Source organism: Chiloscyllium plagiosum, unplaced genomic scaffold, assembly GCF_037043375.1.
Source record: "Chiloscyllium plagiosum isolate Xiang-an unplaced genomic scaffold, Cpla_swu_hap1 HiC_scaffold_26, whole genome shotgun sequence".
NCBI lineage: Eukaryota > Metazoa > Chordata > Chondrichthyes > Orectolobiformes > Hemiscylliidae > Chiloscyllium > Chiloscyllium plagiosum.
The window spans coordinates 10628686-10649323 of record NW_028270164.1 but is presented as its reverse complement, the minus strand read 5'-3'; the positions used below and the strand labels follow the sequence as shown (position 1 = coordinate 10649323).

Here is a 20638-nt window from a genome sequence, read left to right as displayed (position 1 = left end):
AGAATAACATGAACAAAACAATTCTATAAGATCTCTGATAGAAGGAGGTAGCACCCAAGTATAACGAAATACATTGGGAAGTATTGACACAGATAACCTTCACTTGACGTTCTCGATCATTTAAACACACCTTTAGAGAGAGAAGGATGTGATTTGCAGAGGAATGTTGGGCACAATCTATTTATCTTTGCAGAACAGTCCGAGGAACCACTGTTGTGTAATTCATTTTTCTCTGATCTGATCTGATCTGATCCAGTGTAAGATAATCTGATTGGGTTGTAATCTAATTAAGCTGCTCAGATGAGTTACAAATGGATTGTGCACAGTCTGTGCAAAGACTAGGATTTATGCGTCGAATGGACTTTTCTTGCTCAGGGAGTTTGTTGGCTGTTGTGTAAAATCTGTCTCCAAAGTTAATTTCACAAAGTGCGCACATCCCTTACTTTTGCATAATAAAGGCTTTGTTGGATATGGGAGAGGCAAGTGGTGAAATCAGAGTAATATCACAGCTAGGATTGAGTCCTGCTCTTAGATGACAAGAGTTGAACTTGTATAGCACCTTTCACATTCTTAAGATGCCTTGGAATACTACGCAGTGAATTTTTGAAGTGTAGTCATTGTTGTAGGAAATACGGCAGCCGATTTGGAGATAGCAAGCTCCCAAAAACAGAAATGTCAGAAAAACTAAATTACCTTCGTGGCAGAAGGATAATTATTTGCAAGGACTGCCAGTAAAACTCCACTTCTGTTTCTCAGAATCGTGGCATTTAGCTGGCAGCCAAACAAGGGCATTGGTTTAACGTTCTAGCTGATAGACGATGTCTCACAGAATTGGTGAGGAGGTCATTTAGTCACTTGGTCTACTGTGTCTACAAAAACTCTTGAAACGAGCATGATGACTTTGTCCCGTTCTCCTGCCTTCACCCTCTAATCCTGCACACTCTTTCTTTTCAGATTTCACTAATTCCCTTCGGAATGCTTTGATTGTAGCATTGAGGTAGTGCACTCCAGACCCCAAACACTTGCCACTGACAAAAATCTTCGATAAAACGTTTGTTCGATTCTGCAGATGCCATATGGTAGAGAATTTCATGCAATTGGTCAACATTATCCCTAAGCACTAAAATAAAACAAAGAAGTATAGATGCTGGAAACCTGAAAGAAAAAAATAAACTTCTTGGAGAAACTCAGCGGGTCTGGCTGCATCTGTGGAGATGCAGTAGAGTCATTGTTTCAGATACCGGGATCCTTCATCAGAACTAGGAACGGAACTTATTTCTTCCAACCTTGATCTGATTACTTTCTACCCTTACTGAGTACCTTCCCAATTATTCTGATGTTTCATCAGTTTCAGAATTTCCAGTTCACAGGTGCCAGCTGTCTCCTCTTTACAATGGACTTGCAACCCCTTTACATGTTCATCCCCCACCAAAATGGTGTCAGGGCTCTCTGCATCATTCTGGAAAAAAAGGCCTGAACTGTTCCCTTCCGTCACCACCCTCCACCACTTGACTGAACTCGTCTAGTTCTGAAGAAGGGTCACTGGACCCGAAATGTTGACTCTGTTTTCTGTCTCCACAGCTGCTGCCAGATCCGCTGAGTTTCTCCAGCAATTTCGGATTCTGTTTCAGATTAACCACAATCACATTTGCCAAAATGAATTAATTTGTGACCATCTTATTGCTGATCAGGAGACTTTGCTGAGAACGAAATGGACCTCACTACAACAATAATCACACTTAAAAATACTTCACTGACTCTGAAGCAAGTTGAGTTGTTTGTGACAGCAAAGACGGTATAGCAACGCTAGTTGTTCCTTCCTTACATCCTACGATAGATCGCAGATATTTAGGTTGGAAAGAAAAACTTTCTCTGTGCTGGAAAGCAGAAATACAAACAGTAAATGCTGGAAATATGCAGCAGGTCATCTGTGACGAGAGACTGTCAGAGCTACCTTCTGATTCCCATTCCAGATTTCCAAATGCAAGTTGCAGGACACACAATCTAATATTGAGCTTCAAATAAAGAAGGATTTTGTATTTTTAATCACACGTTTCATAACCTCAGGACATCCCAGAGGCTTCACAGCTAATGAAGCACTTTGAAATGCAGTGTGAAATCTGTATGTACCATAGAATGAATTATGGCCTGAAGTCTAATTACGAAGCTGAGATGGGTCCTGTCTGAGCCTGCAGGCAGCTGAAGCTGAAAGTGAAGGTTTTCAGGCACTTGCTACACAGGGCATTAAATACCCAGGAGTGACTTACAAACTGGAAGCTAATTGTTTGGTTCAGGTAACAACTTAAATCACAAAACCTGGTATTTGGTATGTCTTCCACCCTGGTCCCCCCAACACCTCCGTCTTCCCACCACCTTCCACCTCCAGTTGTTGCAGGAATTCATTTTTCCAGTAGCTTCTAATTCAGGCCCTGACCAGTAGTGCATTGCAGTGTCATCTTCAATTCTGGTCTCCCTGCTTTAGGAAGGATGTTGCGAAACTTGAAAGGGTTCAGAAAAGATTTACAAGGATGTTGCCAGGGTTGGAGGGTTTCAGCTATAGGCAGAGGCTGAGGCTATTTTCCTTGGAGTATGGAAGGCTGAGGTTTATAAAACCTGCTAGAGGTTTATAAAGTCATGAGGGGCATGGATATGGTAAATAGCCATCACCTTTTCCCCAAAGTAGTGGAATCCAAAACTGGGAACATAGTTTTAAGGTGAGAGGGGAAAGATTTAAAAGGGACCTAAAGGGGCAACCTTATGCAATGAGCTGCCAGAGGAATGGTGGACGCTGATACATTTACAACATTTTAAAAGGCATCAGCATGGGTATGTGAATAAGAAAGGTTAATAGAGATATGGGCCAAATGCTGGCAAATGGGCCTATTTCAGTTTAGGATATCAAGTCAGCATGGATGAGTTGGAGCGAAGGATCTGTTTCCGTGTTGTATGACCCTACGACTCTAACTGAAGGCTACTGGCGATTATGACGGTTGTTGTTAAATTTCACAATTCATAAGATGATAAGAAATAGAAACAGGAGTAGACCATTCAGCCCCTCGAGCCTGCTCTGCCATCCAATAGGATCATGGCTGATCTGACACTGCTCACGTCCACTTTCCTGCCTTTTCCCCATAACCTTGACTCCCTGACTGATCAAAAACCTATCTCAGCCTTAAATACACAGAAGGACTCTGCCCACAGCTCTCTGTGGCAAAGAGTTCCAAAGACTCTCAAACCTCAGAAAAGAAATTCCTCCTCATCTTAGTCTTAAACTGGCACCCCTTTATTCTGAGACTGTACCCTCTGGTCCTGGACTCTCCCATGAGGGGAAACATCCTCTCAGCATTGACCCTGTCAAGCCCCGAAAGAGGGAGAAAGTGAGGACTGCAGATACTGGAGATCAGTGTCGAGAGTGTGGCACTGGAAAAGCAAAGCAGGTCAGGCAGCACCTGAGAAGCAGGAGAATCGACGTTTCGACCATAAAGCCTTCATCAAGAAGCCCCTTAAGAATCCAAGAATGAGATCACCTCTCATTCTTCTAAACTCCAGTGAGTAGTGTCCCAACCTGGTTACCGTTTTCTCATAAGACAGACCCTCCATACTAGGGACTATTCGAGTGAACTGTCTCCAATGAACAATATTGTTAATACATAAATAGCAGATGATGGTTTCACTCCATTATGGATTATGAGCCCAGCACATTCCTGGTGCACCACAATAATATTCCCTCAGCCCACAGTAGGATTTGAACCCCTGAAACCCAGAGCATTTGCATAGGTTCATGAATTATTAGAACAAGTGGCATTACCATTACACCACACCATCATCCCGTGCTCCCTTATTTTAAAAGCCTTGTCCATGTCAGAGATAGTTCAATCCAGTGACATGGACAGAATGGATTGAGTCACAGGGTTGCGGCACAGATAGACTTCGGATACCTTTGATTTCTTTCACTCCATCTTTATTGTTAGATGAGGACCTGAACACTCCTAACAACATTGTTCCTTGTGCACTCTGCAGTGTCAAAAGCCATCACTTCATGCTTCAAGCTTCAGTGCCAGGTGGAGTTCATAGCTTTCTTCCGAGGGCTCTCCCTAGCGGTGCCATATTTTTCCACTGATACAATCCCACCTAATGCCACAGCACCTTGACAGGGGGGAACAGTCTGCTGGGTGTTGTTCTCAGGGCATACCTATTGCTGCAAACCGGAGGTCATGAAGGAGGCTGATAATTCCATCTGACAATCAGACCAGAGATTGCTGTCTTTCATGTGAGTAGCTGTGACTGTGAGTCATTGAGTCACCAGCCCCCTACCCAATCTTCTGTTGCTTTACCTAATTCCCCCTTCCTCCCCCACCCATTGCATGTCCAGACACTTGTACTGATTAAATTCCCTAAAGTGTGGAAACAGGCCCTTTGGCCCAACAAGTCCACACCGACCCTCCGAAGAGTAACCCATTTCCCTCTGACTAATGTACCTAACACTATGGGCAATTTAGCATGGCCAATTCACCTAACCTGCACATCTTTGGACTGTGGGAGGAAACCGGAGCACCCGGAGGGAAACCACACAGACACGGGGAGAATGTGCAAACTCCACACAGACAGTCGCCCAAAGCAGGAATCGACCCTGGGTCCCTGGTGCTGTGAGGCTGCAGTGCTGACCTCTGTGCCACCATGCTGCCCCACCATACTATTTTTGCAATTCCTGTCTACAAGGAAATAACATATTATTAATACATGTCAATATTTATTATGAGCTCTGAAGAAAATATGTCCAGAATAAGAACAGGGCTAGGCCATTTAGCCCCTTGAGCCTGCTCCAGTATTGAATACGATCATGGTTGGTCTCATCTTGGCCTCAACTCCACTTTCCCTGCCTGCTCTCCTCAACCCTTCAACCTGTTGCTAGTTAAAAATCTGCCCATCTCCTCCTCACATTTGCTGGATTTGAGATGTTAACTCTGTTTCACTGTTCACAGATGCTGCCAGACCTGCTGCAGCAATTTGCTTTCATTTCAGATTTCCAGCAACTGCAGTATTTTAAGAGTTCATGGCCTGTTTTCGTATGATATTCAAACTCAGAGTGTTGAACCGAGAGCAAACTCCGCTGTCAGGTAAGACAATAAAACATGAATGTTTCTCGGCTCTATTATCATTCCTTCCCTTTATTTCATTGTTCCTCCCCTGTTTCCTCAATCTGGAACCAGGTCGGAGATACACTGTGGAGAACACCACACTCACGTTCAGCAACACGACAAGTCAAAATGTCATGGAAAAATTAAACAGGCCATGTGGCTCATTGACCAGTTAGAGGAAATTCTGGCTGCAGAGACAGGTCTGGCTCTGATTCTCTGTTTGCATGTTAAAAATCCACATGTTAACAGTCCGCCAAAGCATCAACCTCTGTACCATATTGTCTTTATTACTTTGTCATCTGCATCACACTGTCTCTTTCATGCTCAGCATGCCTGCTGTGTGACAGTAAAACAAATCTAATCCATCCAACACTCTTTATAAATGAAGAGACAATGCTTTGCATGTTTTCAAGAATTACATGTCAATAGCACTGAGCTCAACATAGTCTAATATTCCCATGATTTGAGACCATTCAACTGATTTAAAAAGACAGTAATTCACTTTATATCAGACATTGGTGATCCTTTAAAGAATGTACTGTGCATCTCTATTTTAGAATTATTCTGTGAGCTTTATTTCTTGACACATCACAGAACATATGCAAACACCCTCTCAGGGGTTGTTATTTCAAGACATGACTGTCCCATTCGATAATTGGCCAGTTTCCTGCATATTCATCTATCAACTCTGTGCTCAATGCCCCAATCTGAAAATTCTCATCCACATTTACAAATCCCTTACACATCTCTGTGGGCGGCGCGATGGCTCAGTGGTTAGCACTGCTGCCTCACAGCACCAAGGACGTGTGTTCAATTCCCACCTCGGGCAACTGTCTCTGTGGAGTTTGCACATTCTCCCTGTATCTGCGTGGGTTTCCTCCCACAGTCCAAAGATGTGCAGGTTAGGTGAAGTGGCCATGCTAAATTGCCTGTAGTGTTAGATGGATTAGTCAGGGTGAATAAAGGGGGTGGGTTTCTCTTCAGAGGGTCGGTGTGGACTTGTTGGGCCAAAGGGCCTGTTTCCATACTGTAGGTATCTAATCTAATCTTCCAGCAGCCCAGCCACTGTCCACATTCTTTGCTGTCTGTCCCACTGTTCTCTCAATTTTAATTGCTACTTTGTTGGCCACCTTGCCATGAGTTGCCTGAGGAATGGAGTTTTGGATCCTCCCGAAACACCTCTCTCACTCTCTGATTCAGGTTAGGGTCTGGTTAGGGTTAGATTCTAGCTACTCTAGTATCTCATTTTGATGTCCAATTTTGTGCTACAACAGTTTAAATTATAACAAAGTCCAATTTGATGTTAGTGTGAAGTGTCTTAAGGAACTTTATAATGTTTAAAAGATGCAATGAATGCATATTCTTGTTGGAAGCTGGTAAGCCTAGGGGACCCGACATAATTTCTAGGGTGAGAACATGTTGCCTCATCTGCTATTAGGTCTTTCTGGTGAAATAGTAAGCTCTGTCTCTCCTCTTTGGTGATCATAAAAATGCCATGGTATTCCTCAAAACAAAAGTTCAGACCAACTTCAACTAACAAAGACTATTAGGCGATCAACACAGTAGGAGCATGACACTCCTGTAGTGTAGTGGTGGTGCATAAGACCTGGATTCAAGTCCTAGTTTCTCCAGAGGTGTATAACACTTCTGAACAACCTTGACTAGGAAGTATCTATATTGCTGTGTGAAAATTGGCTGCTCCATTTCCTATGTTACTATGATTGCATTTTTAATGACTGTGAATGAATTTAGGATGTGATGAAGCAGAGAAATGCACCACATACGTGCCACGTTGTTCTTTATATCCCAGTGTCGTAGATCTCTTTCAAAATGGGCAACTTCACAAAGATTACACCATCAGACCTGTTCTGAGCTAACAGCAGATAGTTCATGTGGGTGGTGTGAGCACAATTTGTGTTTTATTTTGCAGGGACAGCATCAATTACTCACTGTCTTGTACACATTTCAATTTTTTTTCGCTTCTTAAACCCTCATTTAACGATTCTGTGGTGTGAAACATTTCTCATGTGCTGCTGCGGAATATTAAGCAGTCATTTACAGAAGATCAATCGACAGCCAGATTAACATGACCACCTCTCAATCAAGGCATTAATTCACACCTCTCAGCAACACAATGAGGCATACAGTTTTTAATTACGATTGGTGCTTGGCATTTTGTGTGTTGCCAGCATGGAAGACTCCGTTTTCTCCAGACGTGTAGAGAAGATGTTGGCATGTCCTTTGCTTTGGGACGTTTGCCTTATTTTGAACCTTCAGCAAGATTCTTTACCACCTTTTGAGCCTTTTGGAAGAGTATTCCAGGACTCAGTTGTGAGTGCATTTTGCTCCAGCAACAGAACTAAACTAAGTTTCTCTTCAGGATCCCTGTAAATTTGCTTTCACTCGAAGAAAGGGGGCTAGGTGTTGTGTTACTGCAATAGTTGTAGACTCGCCAACTTTAAGGGCATTTAAATGCTCATTGGATAAACATATGGATGAAAATGGAGTAGTGTAGGATAGATGGGCATCAGATTGGTTCCACAGATTGGTGCAACATCGAGGGCTGGAATGTTCTATGTTCAGTGTATACAGACTGACTTGGTGCAGATGGAACTGTGAGATCTGGGACTCTTCTTTCTAAGTGAGAAATGTACATTCTGAAATGCATAAAGGCAAGAAAAGAAAGAGGGTGGGCATCATTCACCACATTTATGAGCTTATTCTAGTCATACAGCATGGAAACAGACCCTTCGGTCCAAGTCGTCCATTCCCACCAGGTGTCCTAAATTAATCTGGTCCCATTTGCCAGCACTAGGTCCATATCCCTCTAAACCCTTCCTATTCAAATACCCACCCAGATGCCTTTTAAATGCTGTAATTGTACCAGCCTCCACCATTTCCGCTGGCAGCTCATTCCATACACTTACCACCCTCTGTGTGAAAATGTTGCTCCTTAGGTCCCTTTTAAATCTTTCCCCTCTCACCTTAAACCTATTCCCTCTCAATTTAGACTCCCCTATCCTGGGGAAAAGACCTTGACTATTCATCCTATCCATAGTTAGAAAATCACACAACCCCTGGTTATAGTTCAACAGGTTTAGTTAGAAGCACTAGCTTTCGGAGCACTGCTCCTTCATCAGGGGGTTGTGGAGTATAAGGTTGTAAGACATCCTATCTATGCCCCTCATGATTTTATAAATCTCTGTAAGGTCACCCCTCAGCCTCCGAAGCTCCAGGACAAATACTCTCAATTATTCAGTTGGACTCATTACTGTTGGTCATGTTTAGAACAGTGAAACAACATCCCGGGCAGTACCACAGACATAAAGCTAAACTGGATCACTCGCATAAATACTGAAGTTCCAAGATTATGCCAAGACGTGAGGAATTCTGCGGCAAGAAACACACTTCCCGTATGCCCAGATTCTGTCCACCATCCATAAGGCACAAGTCAGGAGTGTAATGAAATACTCTCCATTTGCCTGGATGGATGCAGCTTCAAAAAGCTTATCATCATTGGGGTCAAAGGAGCCCAATGGTTCAGTACTATATCTGCAACCTCCAACTTCCATTCCTTCACCACCTATATCCATGACAGCAAGATTTAGAACATAGAACATAGAACATAGAAGAATACAGCGCAGTACAGGCCCTTGGGCCCTCGATGTTGCGCCGATCCAAGCCCACCTAAACTACACTAACCCACTATCCTCCATATACCTATCCAATGCCCTCTTAAATGCCCATAAAGAGGGAGAGTCCACCACTGTTACTGGCAGGGCATTCCATGAACTAACGACTCGCTGAGTGAAGAACCTACCCCTAACATCAGTCCTATATCTACCCCCCCTTAATTTAAAGCTATGCCCCCTTGTAATACCCGACTCAATACGCGGGAAAAGGTTCATACTGTCGACCCTATCTAACCCCCTAATCATCTTGTATTTACTGCCATAAGTGGCCATTACTCCCTTGACAACACCTGTCAAACTCCATAATCTAACACCTAGATGCGGTGTTGGTGGTGTAAAGGCAAACTGCTTAGGCTGGTAATGCAGAAGCAAAAAAAAAAACCGAAAGAACTGAGGATGCTGGAAATCAGAAACAAAAACAGAAAAACTCAGCAGCTCTAGCAGCATCTGGGAAAAGAACACAGAGTTGCCATTTCAGGTCCATTTCTGAGGAAGGGTCATTCGGAAACATTAACTCTGCTAGCTTTCCATATAAACGAAAGCGAGGACTGCAGATACTGGAGATTAGAGTCAAGAGTGTGGCGCTGGAAAAGCACGCAGGTCAGGCAGCATCTGAGGAGCAGGAGAATTAATGTTTCGGGCAAAAGCCCTTCATCAGGAATGAGGCTGTGAGCCGAGGGAGTGGTGAGATAAATGGGGGGGGGGGGGGGGGGGGGGGGGGGTGGAGCTAGGGGAAAGGTAGCTCAAGAGTGCGATAGATGGAGGTGGGGGTGAAGGTGATAGGTCGGAGGGGGAGGTGGAGTGGGAAGGAAGATGGACAGGTAGGCCAGTTCATGAGGGCAGTGCCGAGTTGGAAGGTTGGAACTAGGATAAGATGGGGGTGGGGAGGTAAGGAAACTGGTGAACTCCACATTGATACCATGGGGTTGCAGGGTCCCAAGGCGGAAGATGAGGCGTTCTTCGTCCAGGTGTTGGGTGGTTAGGGCGTGGCGGTGGAGGAGCCCCAGCACCTGCATATTCTCGGCAGAGTGGGAGGGGGAGTTGAACGTCGATTTTCCTGCCCCTTGGATGCTGCCTGAACTGCTGTGCTTTTCCAGCACCATTCTAATCTAGAATCTGGTTTCCAGCAGTTGCGTTCCTTGTTTTTACCCAGTTGAAGTGCTGGGCCACAGGGCGGTGAGGTTGGTTGGTTTCTCTCCACAGATGCTGCTGGATCTATTGAGCTTTTCCGACCAATTCTGCTGGTTGTAATCGAGACGCCTTAGTTTGTATGTTCAAATGTCACTGTGGCAGGTGATGGAATTTTAAATGCAATTGATTAATGAAAGCAGAATTAAAATATTATCTCAGTCACAGTGACCACAAACCTACAATTGATTACCTTCTGATTTTGTTAAAACCCACCTGTTTCACTGATCTGCTTTCGGGAGAAAAAAAGTTTGTCCTTATCTTAAATGGCCTAATGTGATTGCTAACTACTCACAATGGAAACTGGAATGAGCAACTAATGGCTAGTCTTGCCAGTAAAATGCTCATCCTATTAAGGAATGGTTTAAAAATGCAAGGAGAGCAGACACTTAGAATTCCCACCACCTGCAAATCACACCACACATCATCCTGACCTGAAAACTAGATTGCCATTTGTTTACTGTCACTGTGTGAGAAAAAAAGACTTAAAAGCTCCCTCTCTAAACGATGTCTACACCCAGATGGTTCACCACTGCCTTCTCAAGGTTGATTAGGGATGGGCAACAAATATTGACCATGCCATTAGTGTCTATGTCCCTTGAAAGGGTAAGAATAATCATCAGCACTGAAGCTGGATTAGAAATAGCATTCTGTCCCCTACCTGCCAATTTTCTCCCTTTCTTAAAGAGCATCATCTCCTTCAGGCTGTGGCTGCACATGTGACTTCTTAATGTCAGAACATAGACAGTAAACTTCACTGTTTGTATGTGAGTGTGAGAGTGTTATAGCGTGTGAGAGTGTTATAGTGTATGTGAGCATGAGGGTATATGTGGATGTGGGAGTGAGTGAGCATGTGTGTGTGAGTGTGACAAGAGTGAGTGCGTGTGAGTTTATGTGAGAATGTGTGTGCGTGCATGAGACTGTGTGTGTGTTGTCTGTGTCTGTCTTGTATTTGTGCGACTGTATTTGTGTGTGTCTGTGCATTTGTGTGTATATGCATTTGTGTGTGTCTCTGTGTTCTTGTCTGTATATTTGAAAATATGCCTGTGTATTTGTCTGTATGTGTATTTTGTGTCTGTATCTGTGTTCTGGTCTATATATTTGAATATGTGCCTGTATATTTGTGCGTGTTGGTGTATTTGTGTGTGTGTGTGTGTGTGTGTGGTGGGGGGGGGGGGGGGGGGGGTAAGATGGAAAAGCGTGGGGAAGCATGGCTCATTCATTAGCAGGTGCAGTGTCAGTACTGGAGGCACTGACCCTCAATCTTAACCAACTGCGCTTCGGCTGTCACATGCTTTCCCGGCAGAAGACCAGCTAAATAGCAGGAGGATTCCAATTTGCAGTTCGCGTCTCAGAATCACTTAGGCAGAAGAGGAACTCGCTTTAGACGGCTTGCAGTGAAATCTGGGCGCAAAAAACCAAGACATATCAGTTTTGAAGAGCCCAGGCATGAAGGGAATACAGTAACGCCACTTAACTTCAAACACGCCTTGGGTTGGGTTTACAAAATTAATTTTTTTGTTTGCGATTACAGTAATGAAATGAACGCCCGGGATGGTTAGTCTCTGTCGCTGCCTGAGGCATCACTGACACCCTCTGCAGTTTGCAAAAAAACATCAGGTTTGCCCGCGAGCTTGATTACAATCATAATTACTGGAACACAGTCAAGCACATTACAACAGCAATTGGCACCAAACGCTTTTCCAGAAAAGGAAAACAACCCCTAATTCAGATGTTAAAAGAACCTCCAACACAGAGTTACGTGGATTGCAAACATATCAGGCAGCGCAGCACAATAGCATCGGGTGTCACCAACACAGAAACTACTCTCAGAACGGCTGGGCGCAGTGACAGGTTTCCTCAGTTGGGAAGGGGGTAGGAGCTGAGGGGCAGAGGGTGAACACAATCAGCATCACTGCAGTACCAAGAGTATTAGTGTTCTTAGGGGGCAGTGGTCCTGTTCTTACCCCCAGACCAGCAGGCCAGGTTCAAGTCTCATCTGCTCCAGAGTTGTGGGACTATTGAGTTCAACAGTTTCAAATTGTGAACCATTTCTTTCCTTTCTGTTAGCTTGTTATCATGTCCATCCCCACTTACTGTCTTTTCAAGTCTGGCAGGAGACACACTATTGTTCTGCCATTCTCACATTCCCATTGCTTAACGTAAACTACTGACATCTCTTCACCACCAGCTCTCTACACCCACAACTCCCACCACCCTCCCAAACTACAGCATAAAGACTGCCTCCATCCACACTTCTCCAGCTCTGAACAAGAGTCATCTACACTAGTAATGTTAGCTGGCTCTCCCCGTGGATGCTGCCTGACCCACTGTGATCTCCAGCATTTGTTGTTTTCAATACAGCTCTGGACAGCCTGATTAAAAAATATCTACCAAGAATGCATGAAGGGGAGGTGGTGGCATAGTCCAGTCACCCGGAACCTCTGACTCTGATGAGTATGGGGACATGAGTTCAAATCCCAGCATGGTCACCAGTGAAATGAAGAACAAAGAAAACTTACAGTCCAGGAATAGACCCTTCAGCTCTTCAAGCCTGAACCGATCCAAATGTACTGTCTAAACCTGTCGGTCAATTCCTAAGCATTTGTATCCCTCTGCTCCCCATCCATTCATGCATTAGTCCAGACGAATCTACTGTGCCTGCCTCTACCACCTCTGCTAGCAACGTGTTCCAAACACTCACCACCCTCTGTGTGAAATCAATAAAAATCTGAAACGGATGTGGTGATACAGTGGCCATGTCTTCGATTCAGTGATATTGAACACAATGAAATGGGGTTGCAGGTTTGAATCCCACTGTCGGGCAACTGATAGGGGTGGCATGGTGGCTCAGTGGTTAGCACTGCTGCCTCACAGTACCAGGGACATGGGTTCAGTCCCACCCTGTCTGTGAAGAATTTGCACATTCTTCCTATGTCTGGGTGGGTTTCCTCCCACAGTTCAAAGATGTGCAGCTTACGTGGATTCTCCATAACAAAATTGTTTGCAGTATTCAGGGATTTGCAGGCTAGAGAGATAGGGTAGGGTGCTCTTTGGAGATTTGGTGCAGACTTGGTGGGGATGAATACCTGCTTTCTGCACTGTAGGGATTCTATGAAAGTTATCTTCAATGAAAACCTGGAAGGAAAAATGTGGCAGTGTTCTTATCTCTGGAGACCTGAATTCAAATCCCACATGCTCCAGAGGCACGTGTCATAATGTATCTGAACAGGTCAATTAAAAATATCTGGTAGTGCAGTGATAGTGCCCCAATCTCTGAGTCAGGAGGCCTGGGTTCAACTCTTAGCCTCTCCAGAGGTGTGCAATAACATATAAGAAAAAGAAATTGCTGGAGAATCTCAGAAGGTCTGGCAGCAACTTTGTTTTCTCGTCACTGATGCTGCCTGACCCGCTGAGTTTCTGAAGCAATTGCTGTTTTTGTTTGTTTCCGATATCCAGCATCCACAGTTTGGTGTTTTAATCTGCAATAACATCTGCGGCAGGTTGGTTTCAAAATATGTACCGAGCACATGGAAAGTGGAATTGCTTTGGCAGCAATTGCTTTGAATTGACGGAGATAATCTGCTTGACCTGGGACTGGGGCAATATAAACCATCAAAGGAGTAGCTGAGCAGAATGAGATAGTGAAGCATGTTGAAGAATGTGAGGCGGACCTTCGAGGAATGGAGCATTTTGCCACTTTTATTTTGTATCCAGTATCAGTATCAGACACAGCCCGAACAATCAAAAGTAGAAGGTTTCCTGCACCTACTGTATTGCCGAAGCCTGGAAAACTACTCTGTGCTAGGCCAGAAGCACTTTCCATTTTGCACACTTTCTGTTCTTAACCATTCACTTCCACCACTCTGGTTTGCTGTGTGTTCTCTGTACACTACCCTGGAAAAGCCACTGAGGATTCTGCAACAGCACCTCTCAAACCCACCACCTCAGACAAAGGCAGCAAGTATATAGAATACTACATCAGATGCTATCCTAACTGGGCAAAGTACCAAACGTATCCTTCAGCTCTGAGTCAATATTCCTGGTGTTCCCTTCTGAACAGACCAGTCCCCCAAGGAGGTGTTAGCCTAATGGTATTATCACTATTAGTAATCCAGGGGACAAGGGTTCCAATCCTGCTGTAGCAGATGCTAGAATATGAACTCAAGGGGAAAGTTAAAGAAAAACTGAAATAACGAGTCTAAGAGTGACCATGAAACTATTGTTGGGGGGAAATCCCATGTCCAGAGTGTGGTGCTGGAAAAGCACAGCAGGTCAGGCAGCATCCAAGGAGCAAAAGAATTGATGTATCGGGTATAAGCCCTTTATTAGGAATGTTGGGGAGGCCAAGAGGGCTGAGAGATAAATGGCAGGATGCTGGGGATGGGAGGAAGGTAGCTGGGAATGCGAAAGGTAGATGACGGAGGGGGTGATGGTGGTAGGTTGGAGTGGAGGGTGGAGAAGATAGGTGGGAAGGAAGATGGACAGGTAGGACAGGTCAAGAGGGCGGTTGGATCTGGGATAAGGTGGGGTGAGGGGAAATCAGGAAACTGGTGAAATCCACATTGATGCCATGTGGTTGGAGGGTCCCAATGCGGAAGATGAGGCTTGAAGGTAGAAGACAGAGGGTGGTGGTGGAGGGTTGTTTAACAGCGTGGAGTGGAGTGCCACAAGGATTGGTGTTGGGTCCACTACTTTTCTTCATTTATACAAATTATTTGGATGTGAGCATAAGAGGTGTAGTTAGTAAGTTTGCAGATGACACCAAAGTTGAAGATATAGTTGACAGCGAAGAAGGTTACCTCAGATCACAATGGGATCTTGATCAAATGGGCCAATGGGCTAACAAGTGGCAGATGGAGTTTAATTGAGATAAATGCAAGGTGCTGCATTTTGGGAAAGCAAATCTTAGCAGGACTTATACACTTAATGGTAAGTTCCTATGGTGTGTTGCTAAACAAAGAGACCTTGGAGTGCAGGTTCATTGCTCCTTGAAAGTAGAGTTGAAGGTAGATAGGATAGTGAAGGTGGTGTTTAGTATGCTTTCCTTTATTGGTCAGAGTACTGATTACAGGGGTTGGGAGGTCATGTTGCAACTGTCCAGTACATTGGTTAGGCCAGTTTTGGAATATTGTGTGCAATTCTGGTCTCCTTTTTATGGGAAGGATGTTGTGAAACTTGCAAGGGTTCAGAAAAGATTTATGAAGATGTTGCCAGGGTTGGAGGATTTGAGTTATAGGAAGAGGCTGAACAGGCCGGGCTGTTTTCCCTGGAGCGTCGAATGCTGAGGGGTGACGTCATAGAGGTTTACAAAATTATGAGCATGGATAGAATAAGTAGACAAAGTCTTTTCCCTGGGGTCGGGGAGTCCAGAACTGGAGGGCATCGGTTTAGGGTGAGAGAGGAAAGATATAAAAGAGACCCAAGGGGCAACTTTTTCACAAAGAGGGTGGTACGTATATGGAATGAGCTGCCAGAGGAAGTGGTGGAGGCTGGTACAATTGCAACATTTAATAGGCATTTGGATGGGTATGTGAATAGGAAGGTTTTGGAAGGATATGGGCCGGGTGCTGGCAGATGGGACTAGATTGGGTTGGGATATCTGGTCAGCGTGGACATGTTGGACCGAAGGGTCTGTTTCCGTGCCATACATCGTTATGACTCCATGACTCTATGTGAAAATATCCTTTGGGACATTGGATGAAGGTGAGGGGGATGTTGTGGGCGCAGGTTTTACACCTCTTGCCATGGCAGGGGAAGGTGCCAGGATTGGAGGGTGGGTTAATGGGGGCTTGAACCCAAAAGGGAGTTTCGGAGGGAATGGTCTTTGCTGAATGCAGATAGGGATGGGGAGGGAAATATATCTCTGATGGTGGGGACAGTTTGTAGGTGGCAGAAGTGGCAGAGGATGATGCGTTGTATGGTGGGGGCCGGGGCACCGAAAATCATGGAGGTGGTGTAGGGGGTGGGTGGTGTCTCGAATGTATGTGGGGGGGATGCTGGACCAAGGGGGACAGGATGGTGTCAAGGTATATAGAGAGAAGTTTGGTTTTTGTTGAGTTTTGTTGACAGATTTGGACCCACAATGCTCTGACTCATGAGTAGATGTTTACTGAGCTATATCAGTTCCATGTACTGAGTACAAGGCAAGATTCAGAGGACAATAGACAATAGGTGCAGGAAGAGGCCATCCTGCCCTTCAAGTCTGCACCGCCATTCAATATGATCATGGCTGATCATCCTTAATCAGTATCCTGTTCCTGCCTTATCTCCATAACCCTTGATTCCACAATCCTTAAGAGCTCTATCCAACTCATTTGTTAAATGAATCCAGAGACTGGGCCTCCACTGCCCTCTGGGGCAGAGCATTCCACATAGCCACCACTCTCTGGGTGAAGAAGTTTCTCCTCATCTCTGTCCTAAATGGTCTACCCCGTATTTTTAAGCTGAGTCCTCTGGTTCGGCATTCACCCATCAGCGGAAACATGTTTCCTGCCTCCAGAGTGTCCAATCCTTTAATAATCTTATATGTCTCAATCATATCCCCTCTCAGTCTTCTAAACTCAAGGACACAGTCCTTGAAGGGTCTTTGAACCAAGATGACACTGCAATATAAGAATGGCTACTTGAGGGAGCAAATTGCCCCTGTGTAATCCCTCACTATCTTCACCCAAATGCTCAAGAGCACTGGAGGAAAACAAATTCTTTTTTTAGTGACATGGTGACTATGACTCAAAGAGTTTTCTGATAAATACTTCCCAAAGACATTAGGGACTTATATATAGTTTTGAGAAACTAATTTTATCTTTGTACAGCTAATAAAATGTCACCGTCATGCAGCAGCCCGTATGAGATAAAGACATAACTTGAAGGCTTTTTACGATATCAATTGTCAAAAGCAAAACAAGCCTATTAAGAACAAGCAGCCACACAGTTACTGTCACAAGCGCAGTGCAACAATCCATCAAGTGGGATACTGGGAGGGGAGGAGGCTGAGATTAACCTATCGCAGTTTGTTAAGCAAGTGTGCAAACACACCCTCCCACACATCACCATGTGGAGATAAACATCTGCACTCCCTTCAGTACACAGACATAATGACTCAAACATACAGGATCAATACAACATTATATTTCCCTTCCCACTGCTGCACACATCATGATCCAGGCTCCTGAAACCAGAAGAGCATACTGGTGAGCACTATCACTCACAGTGCTTTCTTGTCCCTCCTTTACTCATTGTACAAATTCTGAAGATGAGTCATTTCAGAATTGGAACGTTAACTCTGTTTCTCTCTCCACAGATACTGTCTGACCTGCTGAGTTTCTTTCGCACTTACTGTTTCTATTTATTTATATAGCCACTTCCACAAGGCATCCCAAAGTGCTTCACAGCTCATTAAATACTTTCCAAAGTGTAGTCACTGCTGTAATTAAGATAAACTCAAATTACTTTATACACAGCACGCTCCCACAAACAAATGTAATACTGACAAGCGAACCTGCTCATTGAGGGATAAATATTGGCCTAGATATTACGGATAATTTCTCTGCTCACCATGTGATCTTTAACTTCCATCTATGAGGGTGGGCTGAATCCTAGTTGACCATCTAAAAAAAAAGGTGGCACCTTTAATAGTGCAGCACTCCTTCAGGACTGCAGCATTTATGCAGCTAATAAATATTCTACAAAAGTAAAAGAAAAGTTCAAAAATTGTTAAACAACTATTCTGAAGAACAGTCTTATCAGACCCGCAATGTTAACTCTGTTTCCCTCTGCACAGATGCCGCCAGGCCAGCTGGGTTTCTACAACATTCTCTGTATTTGTTTGGTATAACAATACGCTTTGGGGGAATTTTAAAAAAATAACCTGGGCATCGTTGCCCATCCCTTGCTGCCCTTGAGAAGGTGGTGACCTGCCTTCTTGTCCATTTTGTTATTGGCTGCCAAGCATCACACCAGTAGCCACACTTGAAAACAAAGCACTCAATTGCTTGTGAAACATTGTGGGACACTTGGACTATGAAGATTGTCACATACCAAACCTCTCCTATTTTCCCTGTCGTTACGACCTTAGCTCACCATATTTCAGCACCAGTATAATTCCCATTCAACTTCACTTTTGATACAAAATCCCAATATTGACATTGTTTGCTGGAGAGACTTCACTAATTTCAGATTGGAGAGGAACAATCCTCCCTGTAACACTTTAACACATCTTAACACAAGTTAGTAAGCAAACACAAATGCACAAACAGCCACATACGTACATACAGGCAACATGTACACAGGCATCTGTACATTAGCATACAGGAATGCACCCATACACACAAGAACCCCTATATGCATGTTAACCTATATACCCACACATTTAGCATGTAAATATTTACAATAACAAGCATACATATTTGTGTGTGTGTGTGAAGTGTACCAATGTACACATAGATACCATACAGTTGCCAATCATTTATGTGGGTCCCTCTGTTAATATAAACCCTGCACATTTGCACACACACATGAAAAATGTACAGACAAATGTACTCACAGCACTGGCTAACATGCATGTAGAATGATATAGAACAAAAGGAGGCCAATCGGCCTGTCAAACCAATGGACAGCTGTTTGCCAAACTAGCCCCATCTCTCTCACTCCTTCACCACCTAGCCCTACTGTTTTTCCAGAACGAACATAATTCCTTTTGAAAGTTACTTCTGAATCTGTTTCCTTCACCCTTTCAGATGGGGGTTCCAGAGCTTAGGAACTGGGGACTATATATATGTACTCAGCCTCCCAACGTTAAGCACCCACCCACCCACACAGACACACCCAGGCACTGACACACCATGTGCATGTGCTGCCCACACGCTCCAACACCATATTGGTCAGAATCAGCCTGACACACTGACTGAGCAGCGGGATAGTCCTACATAGACAGTGGGGAAGCACAATCATCCTCTCTCTCTTTCTCTCTCTCACACACACACACAGACAAGAATACACACCCGCACACCAGTTTGCGCAAACAGCCACCTACACACAGACACACACAATGCAAGTGCCCACATCTATCCACACACCAATTTATCAGTGAATGCACACTTTCCTAGAGACACCCACACACACACACACACCATGAACCCAGCCTCACACAGCACAAACTCACGAATATCTTACCCACACGCTACGCGGATAGTAAAACGCGACAGTTAAAACAAAAAAAGCGCCGGCTCCATAGCTCAGGGGTTAGACCAGAGGTCGCGAGTTCAAATCTCGCTGGGGCCTATTCACGAAATCCTTGTGTTGTATATTGTCGAAATGACAAATATAAGCGACTCTACTCTAAAAACAACTTAATTAAGACTAACGATGCATTAGAAAAAAGCTACAATTTGCACATCACTCCCTCCCACTTCCCTTGTCCTATCTAAAAGCCCCCTGAGACCACCCCTCCTTGTAGCACCTTGCAAAGATTTGAATTTCCTTTGGATAGATCCACAGGGCACTGGACTGTCCTACAAGACCCCCAGATTGTTACAAGTCACGGGTTCTTGTTCAGAGAGTTGCTCTCTCTCTTTCCCTTCCCTGTGATGCATGATATATTATCTTTGCATCTTATTCAGGGAGCCCCCTCGCGTAGTTATCCCGTAAGAGATGGAGGAGGAGGGGAGAGAGAGAGAGAGAGACGTTCTTTTGACCCTCACCAATCCTGCAGTGTTATTCAGTGACAGCCCGGGCTGACACAGTTAAATAGTACACTGGGGGGCTGGAGAAAGCTGCTGAAGGATGGCACTGAACCTGGGGTTTCTCAGCTGGACATTTAGACCTTCCTACCCTGCGATTAAAAAAAAGACTCCAGCAGATGTGAGTGGACGCCTCCCCAGTAGAGTGAAAGTAGCTCCACAAACCCACTCCTGTTAAAACGTTTCGATTAGCCCCCTTTTCCCCTTTCACATCCCTCCATTCACAAAACATTGGGCATCCGTGCACCTGTTCCAAACTGATGCAAGAAAATATACTTATTCCTTGCCTAGATTATTCCAATCCAGGCTCCCCACTATGAACACCCCCAACACAAGCATGAGATGTTTTCCGGGCCACTCACCGCGAGGATTTCTTTGCTCAGAGATGGAGCATCGCTCTAAGTCATTGCTCACGCTGGATCGCAGTCTAGAGCCGGCACATTCACAGCACTCTGCTGTTTTCTCCCACACACTGACGAATTATTCTGACCATCCTTCAGAGGGAGCCTGACTGGTTCCAGGATTCACTTGTCCTTCCTTTCCGCTCTGTCTCTCCTCCCTCCCTCCCCCTGACTGAGCAGTGAGCTGTGAGCATCTGCAATGTTCCCCCCCCCCCAGCCCCTTGCCCACTCAGTCTCCCCCCTCAGTGTGTCTGAGGCAGGCAGGGAGCCGCAGCTCTCTCACCCCCTCACTGCCCACAGCCCATAGGCTGCTCCAGGCAAAGGGGCCGTCACTACTCGCCAACACCGATTGGCTGTGTCTGTGGGTCCTCCGCAGAGTGCGACGGGGAGGGAGGGGGATGGAGGAGGGAGAGGAGGAGGGAGAGGGGAAGGGATGGTGGAGGAGGAAGGGATGGTGGGGGGGAGGAAGGGATGGTGGA

At 44.9% G+C, this 20638-nt stretch overlaps 1 protein-coding gene across 3 annotated transcripts in view; it reads right to left on the bottom strand.

Annotated features, from left to right (window-relative positions):
* LOC122563075 (leucine-rich repeat neuronal protein 1-like) overlaps positions 1-20290 on the bottom strand; it is a 217505-nt gene extending 197215 nt beyond the window's left edge. The window contains exons 1-2 of one of the 3 annotated variants that reach the window (XM_087973470.1): positions 20121-20290; positions 17576-17628 (exon numbers count right to left, since the gene is read on the bottom strand). The gene's annotated coding sequence lies outside the window, so the exon portion shown is untranslated. Of the gene's footprint in view, positions 1-9979; positions 10115-17575; positions 17629-20120 lie in introns of all 3 variants that reach the window. The other 2 variants (XM_087973469.1, XM_043716458.2) reach the window with 2 other exon arrangements.
* Between the last annotated feature and the right edge of the window lie 348 nt (positions 20291-20638).